At 45.1% G+C, this 6,364-nt stretch overlaps 2 pseudogenes; one reads left to right on the top strand and one right to left on the bottom strand.

The window, feature by feature from the left end:
* Nucleotides 1-488: 488 nt before the first annotated feature.
* LOC123458686 lies at nucleotides 489-3,061 on the bottom strand (annotated as a pseudogene).
* Nucleotides 3,062-5,041: 1,980 nt separating this feature from the next.
* Nucleotides 5,042-5,869, top strand: LOC101617390 (annotated as a pseudogene).
* The last annotated feature ends 495 nt before the right edge of the window (nucleotides 5,870-6,364 follow it).

Here is a 6,364-nt window from a genome sequence, read left to right as displayed (position 1 = left end):
TCAATCCAGAGAGAAAAGAAGAATTGGTATAACGATGACTAGATACAGAATTTGACAGTTAGAAATGATATATACTTAGGTCTAGCTATATCCCTAGAAATCAGAACAAATCTCCAACTTGTATGAGCTTGTATGAGCCAGATGTAACAGACAGCTTCAGGTTCACTGAGATGAACGTCCAGACCAGGCACAGTTATGGAGGAAGGGATTCATGGAAGTTTACAGATCCAGGGGAAGTTCCATAATGGCAGAAGAAGCTGGCCTGCTTTCACAAGTCCAAGCAGAGGGAGAAGCACAAGCCTAAAGGTCAAAAGCCACACAGCACAGCACACTTCAGGAACTCCAGCTAGGCACACTTTGCCTATCTTTAGATTGAAATCTCAAAGCCATCACCACACCTTAAGATCAGCCCAGTGACACTGCCTCCAGCCAGGTGGCTGCAGATGCAAACTACAACCTAATAAAACACTGAGTATATTGGGGGCCATCTATTCAAACTGCCACACCAGATAAACAATTGTGTTACCAATATTGGCCCGTGGCCCATTCTCAGTGAGGTGGATTTTTTTGCTCATGAGGACCACATGGAAAACAACATGCTCACAAATGAGGGTCTTCTCAGTGTGCTCTCTTCCTGGGACCAGAACTCAGCAGTGGGTCGTCTAACCACATAAAGATCTTTGATTCCTCGGTCTATTCTCATTAAACGCCTGATCATCAGTTCATAGTTATTTCCTTGTTTGATATCAGTTTTGGTTGAGAAGTGGCCATTGGATGACAGGTGATTCACTAGGGATACTGGCACACCAGGTTCTGTTCTGAAAACATTAAGTGGTTTCCCAGGACAACAATCTTCCTTGACATTATGTCTGTGTCCAGGCAAACTTGACTTCTGTGTGTTCCAGCTCAAGAGACTTAGGACAACTATATTCTCCATAAGCACTGCCTGCTCATCAAACTCCAACCGCAAATCCAGGACATGAGACCCCTTCTTCTCTGTATTTACTTTAACCATGGTAACAGAAGGCATAAATTTCTTCAATTCTGGCAAATTATCTAGTTCACCAGCAGTGACTTTGTAATCAGGCAATTTTCCATTGTCAGCCTCAAAGTGCTTATGCAGAACCGACAGGGCAGGGTGCCGCCAGGGGGTAATTCTTTGCCATGTAGATGGTGCAGCGTGAGGCGGCTGTTGTCAGTCTTCCTCCCTTCAGCTGGCAGCATGCAGTTCTTGAGTCGTAATCTAAGGCACGTGATACTGTGGGGAATGTATCAAGGATCCGTCCATGGGACCTGCCATAGGCCATGGGGCATTTATCACTGAGCCAGGCTTTCCCAGGAGTGACCAGATGTGATCACACAAATGTGGACAGAATGGAGCCAAAAGCAGTGTCTGAACTCCACTGAGCCAGAACACAAGCTCTCTGTGCATCCCCTCTATGGCCAATTCCTGGTATTTATTTTTGCAGCCTGAAACTGAAAGAAAACCTTTATGTTCAAAGCTGTTTTTTTTGTTAGTTTTTTTTTTTTTTTCTGGTTTTTATTTGGTTTTTTTGAGGTATGGTAGGGTCTCACTCTACCCCAGGCTGACCTGGAATTCACTATGGAGTCTCAGGGTGGCCTCGAACTCACAGTGATCCTCCTACCTCTGCCTCCCGAGTGCTGGGATTAAAGGCATGCACCACCACGCCTGGCTCTTCAAAGCTTCTTTATAAAATCATATCCAGCTATACAACTGACAGAGGGTTAATATCCAGAATATACAAAGAACTCAAAAAACAAAACAATAAGAAATGAAACAACCCAATTAAAAAATGGGCTAAGGAAGGGAGGAGGGTACTTAATAGGTTGATATTGTATATATGTAATTACAATGATTGTAATGGGGAGGTAATATGATGGAGAATGGAATTTCAAAAGAGAAAGTGGGGGGGGGGAGAGGGAGGGAATTAACACGGGATTTTTTTATGATCATGGAAAATGCTAATAAAAGTTAAAAAAAAAAGACAGAAAGGTAGACAGGAAATTGTAATTGACCTAAGAACATGGACTCTGCTGCAACCCATGTGATCACTGGAGTCACCTGCTCCCCCTGGTTTGTCTGAACATCCCACAGTTTCATGGCAGAACGTGCATCATGTTCCTTCTGGGGAGCCCTCGGTAGAGGAAACGAGGATCAGTGGTCATCCACACACCCATTGATACTTTTGACTCTAATGTCCTGCTTCTGCCTCTACCCCATTGCAACAGCTCCGCTCTGGATCCATTGTGCCAGACACCTGCATCTGAAGGTCTTGGTCCTCCTGAGATGCTCAAGTAAAGGAACTTACCCCGCGACCAATGCCTGGACCATTCTAGAATCAGGCTTTGTGGGTGCATGAGCAAGGAAATAGGCATTAATTTCTGTAAATAGGACACAATTGTGCCATTTTCTAGAGCCAATTCCACATCTACAGACACAAGAAGAAGGCTTTGAAGGAAAAAACCAACTCAGACCTTCCCAGACCACAGGATCAACCACACAACCAACAAAGCCAATGGAATGAAACTTTGCTTTAAATTGAAAGAGTTCAAGAAAATTACCTCCAAATAGAAACAGTACCACTTTCCAGAGATGCATACCATTGAGTAATGACTTCTTCCTTGATAAACACACAGCAAATGATGGAAGCACAAAGGACAAGTCCTACTGATTGGTCCAACCCTTGAGGACTGGTGTATAAAAGGCCCAGATGCAAAGAAGTCATCCATCACATTCTGGAAAACTCTCCTGTGACCAGGAACCCACCCTCCACATCTGGCACCATGAGCGACTGCTGCTGCTCCCCTTGCTGCCAGCCCACCTGCTGCAGGACCACATGCTGGAAGCCCTCCTGTGGGACCAGCTGCTGCTGCCCACCCTGCTGCCAGCCCTGTTGCCAACCAACTTGCTGTCAGACCACCCGCTGCAGGACCACTTGCTATCAACCAGCTTGTGAGACCTGTTGCTGCTGATGCTCACCCTGATGCCAACCCTGCTTCTACCAGCTTTGCTGCCAACCAACTTGCTGTGAGACCACATGCCGAAAAATTACCAGCTGGAAACCCACCTGTGTGACCATCTGCCTTACTCATACTGTACTGCTGCTGCTGACCAAATCCCCCTAGGTGAACAGTATGTGAATAGCCTTACTTCTGTCTCACCTGGCTTGCAGCACAAACTTGCACCTTACCACTGCTGCAAACCTCCAGGCTATCACCAGAAAATATTGTGATAATCTTCTGTTCATATTTAAACATGTTAATTGCTTTGAAAAAGTGCAGAAGTCATCACTCACTCTCGCCCACCCCAAGTCCCCTTCTCCAGCTTTGGGAGATTTCTGCCCATCCTCATAGATGGTTGATGGAGAGGTCAGTTCAGATTCTGAGGCACGATCTCTATCTCTTCTAGCAAGTAACTTAAGAAACTACTTTCATCACAAATTCCATAGAAAACAAAGGAGTGGTGGCGTATGCCTTTAATCCCAGCACTCAGGAGACAGAGGTAGGAGGATTGCTCTATGTTTGAGGCCACCATGGGACTACAGAATGAATTCCAGGTCAACCAGGGATAGAATGAGACCACACCTCAAAAAGAAAAATCCCATAGGCTTATGCCATTGTCATCTTTATAACCATGCTTTCTTTTGAAGTGTACTTCGCATTCTTGCTTGCCATGCTCTTCTCTCTGTACACCTTTGAATTGTAACCCCAGCTGCCAGCAATCTTAATAATTTCTTAATAAACTCTATACCATTATTCAAAAAAATAAAAAAATAAAAAATGGACTATGGCTGGGCATGGTAGCACACACCTTTAATCCCAGCACTCATGAGGCAGAGGTAGGAGGATTGCCATGAGTTCGAGGTCACCCTGAGACTCCATAGTGAATTCCAGGTCAGCCTGGGCTACAGCGAGACCCAACCTCGAAAAACTGAAAAAAATAAAATAAAATAAAAACTTGGCTATGGAACTAAATACAGAGTTCTCAAAGAAAGAAATACAGATGGCATATAAACATCTAAAAAAGTGTTCTACATCCTTAGCCTTCAGGAAAATGCAAATTAAAACTACTTTGAGATTCCATTTCACTCCTGTCAGAATGGCTATCATCAAGAAAACAAATGACGGGCTGGAGAGATGGCTTAGCGGTTAAGCGCTTACCTGTGAAGCCTAAGGACCCCGGTTCAAGGCTCGGTTCCCCAGGTCCCACGTTAGCCAGATGCACAAGGGGGCGCACGCGTCTGGAGTTCGTTTGCAGTGGCTGGAAGCCCTGGCGCGCCCATTCTCTCTCTCCCTCTATCTGTCTTTCTCTCTGTGTCTGTCGCTCTCAATTAAATAAATAAATAATTAAAAAAAAAAAAGAAGTGTGGAGGGGAAGATCAATCAAAATTCAAGATATTATCAAAGACATATGAAAATCTACTTTCTTGAATGAAAGCACATCTAGAAGCCATAGATTGTTACTAGAAAATTAGCTCAGCCTGGGCTAGAGCAAGACCCTACTTCAAAAAAACAAAAAACCAACCAGCCAAACAACAACTAACTAACTAACTAAATAAATAAATAAATAAAGTGGAAAGTGATTGAGGAAGAAACCTGACACCACCCTCTGGTCTCTGCATGCATTTCCACACACATGGGAACAAACAAGCACACAGGGGCTGGTAGATGGCTCCGCGGGCTAAAACAAGACCCTACTTTGAAAACAAAACAAAACAAACAAACAAACAAAAAAACAGTAGGTTCTGAGTGGGCTTTGTTTGAATTTTTTATTTTTTATTTTTTAAATTTTTTAATTGTTTTGGTCCCTGGGGTAGTGTTTCGCTGTAGCCCAGGCTGACCTGGAATTCACTATGTAGTCTCAGGGTGGCCTCCTGAGTGCTGGGATCAAGGATGTGTGCCACCACGCCTGGCCCTGAGGGGCTCTGGGAGCACTTACCCCTGAAAATGAATGGGCCTGAGCTAATGCCGAAGGGGGCTGAGCCACAGAAGAACAAAATCAAAGCTGCCTCCAGAGTGTATGAAGTTGCAACTCTCTCAGATCACAAACAACATCAGCCCATTAGGAAGAATCCAGACACCAGGCAGGAGGACGCTGAGGGGCACCTCGTCAACATCTGTGCCATGCCCTACTGGGGGCACATGCTCCTGGTGAGCACCCTGCAGGATGGATAAACCATGTGGGACAGCTGCACCACAAACAAGGTCCATGCCACCCCTCTGCACTCCTTTTGGGTCACAGCCTCTGCATGCCTCCTTCTGGGAATGATGTGGCCTGCATAGCATTTGTTCTATTTACAACCTGAAACCCCATAAAGGGAATGTGCATGTGAGTCATAAGCTGGCGGGTCAGACAGGCCACTTGTCCTGCTGCTGGTTCCTGGATGGCAATCAGATGGTCACCAGCTCTGGAAACACCACATGTGACCTGTGGGATATTAAGACTGGCTAGCAGATGACCATGTTTATAGGACATACTGGAGATGTCATTAGCCTTTCTCTTGCTTCTGACACTAGACTATCTCTGGGGTTTGTGATTCTTCAGCCAGACTCTGGGGTGTCTGGGAAGGAATGTGCCAGCAGCCCTTCACAGGCCACGTCTGACATAAATGCTATTTTTCTTGGTGGTAATGCCTTTGCTAGTGGCTCAGATGAAGCTACATACAGGCTGTGGATCTTTGTGTGGACCAGGAGTTTGTGACCTATGCGCATGACATCATATGTGAGATGGCCTTTGTCTCCTCTAAGAGCGGCGCCTCCTCGCTGGATACAGTGACCTTATATCTGCAACCTCTGGGGTACACTGGAAGCTGACAGGGCAGGTGTCTTGGCTGGAGCCACTGCGTAGAGGAGATTGGTGATGTCATGACCAAGGACCATGGAGACCACTATGAGGCAAAGATGGAAGTTTTCTTGTTTTTCAAATTTTTATTAACAACTTCTGTGATAGCCCATGGTAATACCTTCCTTCCCCCAACTTTCCCCTTTGAAACTCCATTCTCTATCATATCCCCTCCCCATCTCAATCAGTCTCTTTTTTATTTTGATGTTATGATCTTTTCCTCCTCTTATGATGGTCTTGTGTAGGTAGTATCAGGCACTGTGAGGTCATGGATACCCAGGCCATGTTGTAAGGAGTCCTACCTTTCCTTTGGCTCTTATATTCTTTCTGCCACCTTTTCTTCAATAGACCCTGAGCCTTGGAAGGTGTGATAGAGATATTGCAATACTGAGCACTCCAGTCACTTCTTTTTATTTCACATTTTTATTAACAACTTCCATGATTATAAAAAATATCCCATGATAGGTGGGTTACCTTCCAGTGAGTTTTTGGCCAGGGAGG

This window comes from Jaculus jaculus, chromosome 2 (assembly GCF_020740685.1).
Source record: "Jaculus jaculus isolate mJacJac1 chromosome 2, mJacJac1.mat.Y.cur, whole genome shotgun sequence".
NCBI classification, from domain to species: domain Eukaryota; kingdom Metazoa; phylum Chordata; class Mammalia; order Rodentia; family Dipodidae; genus Jaculus; species Jaculus jaculus.
Note: the sequence above shows the minus strand (reverse complement) of the source record. Positions and strands in the feature narration are given on the sequence as shown.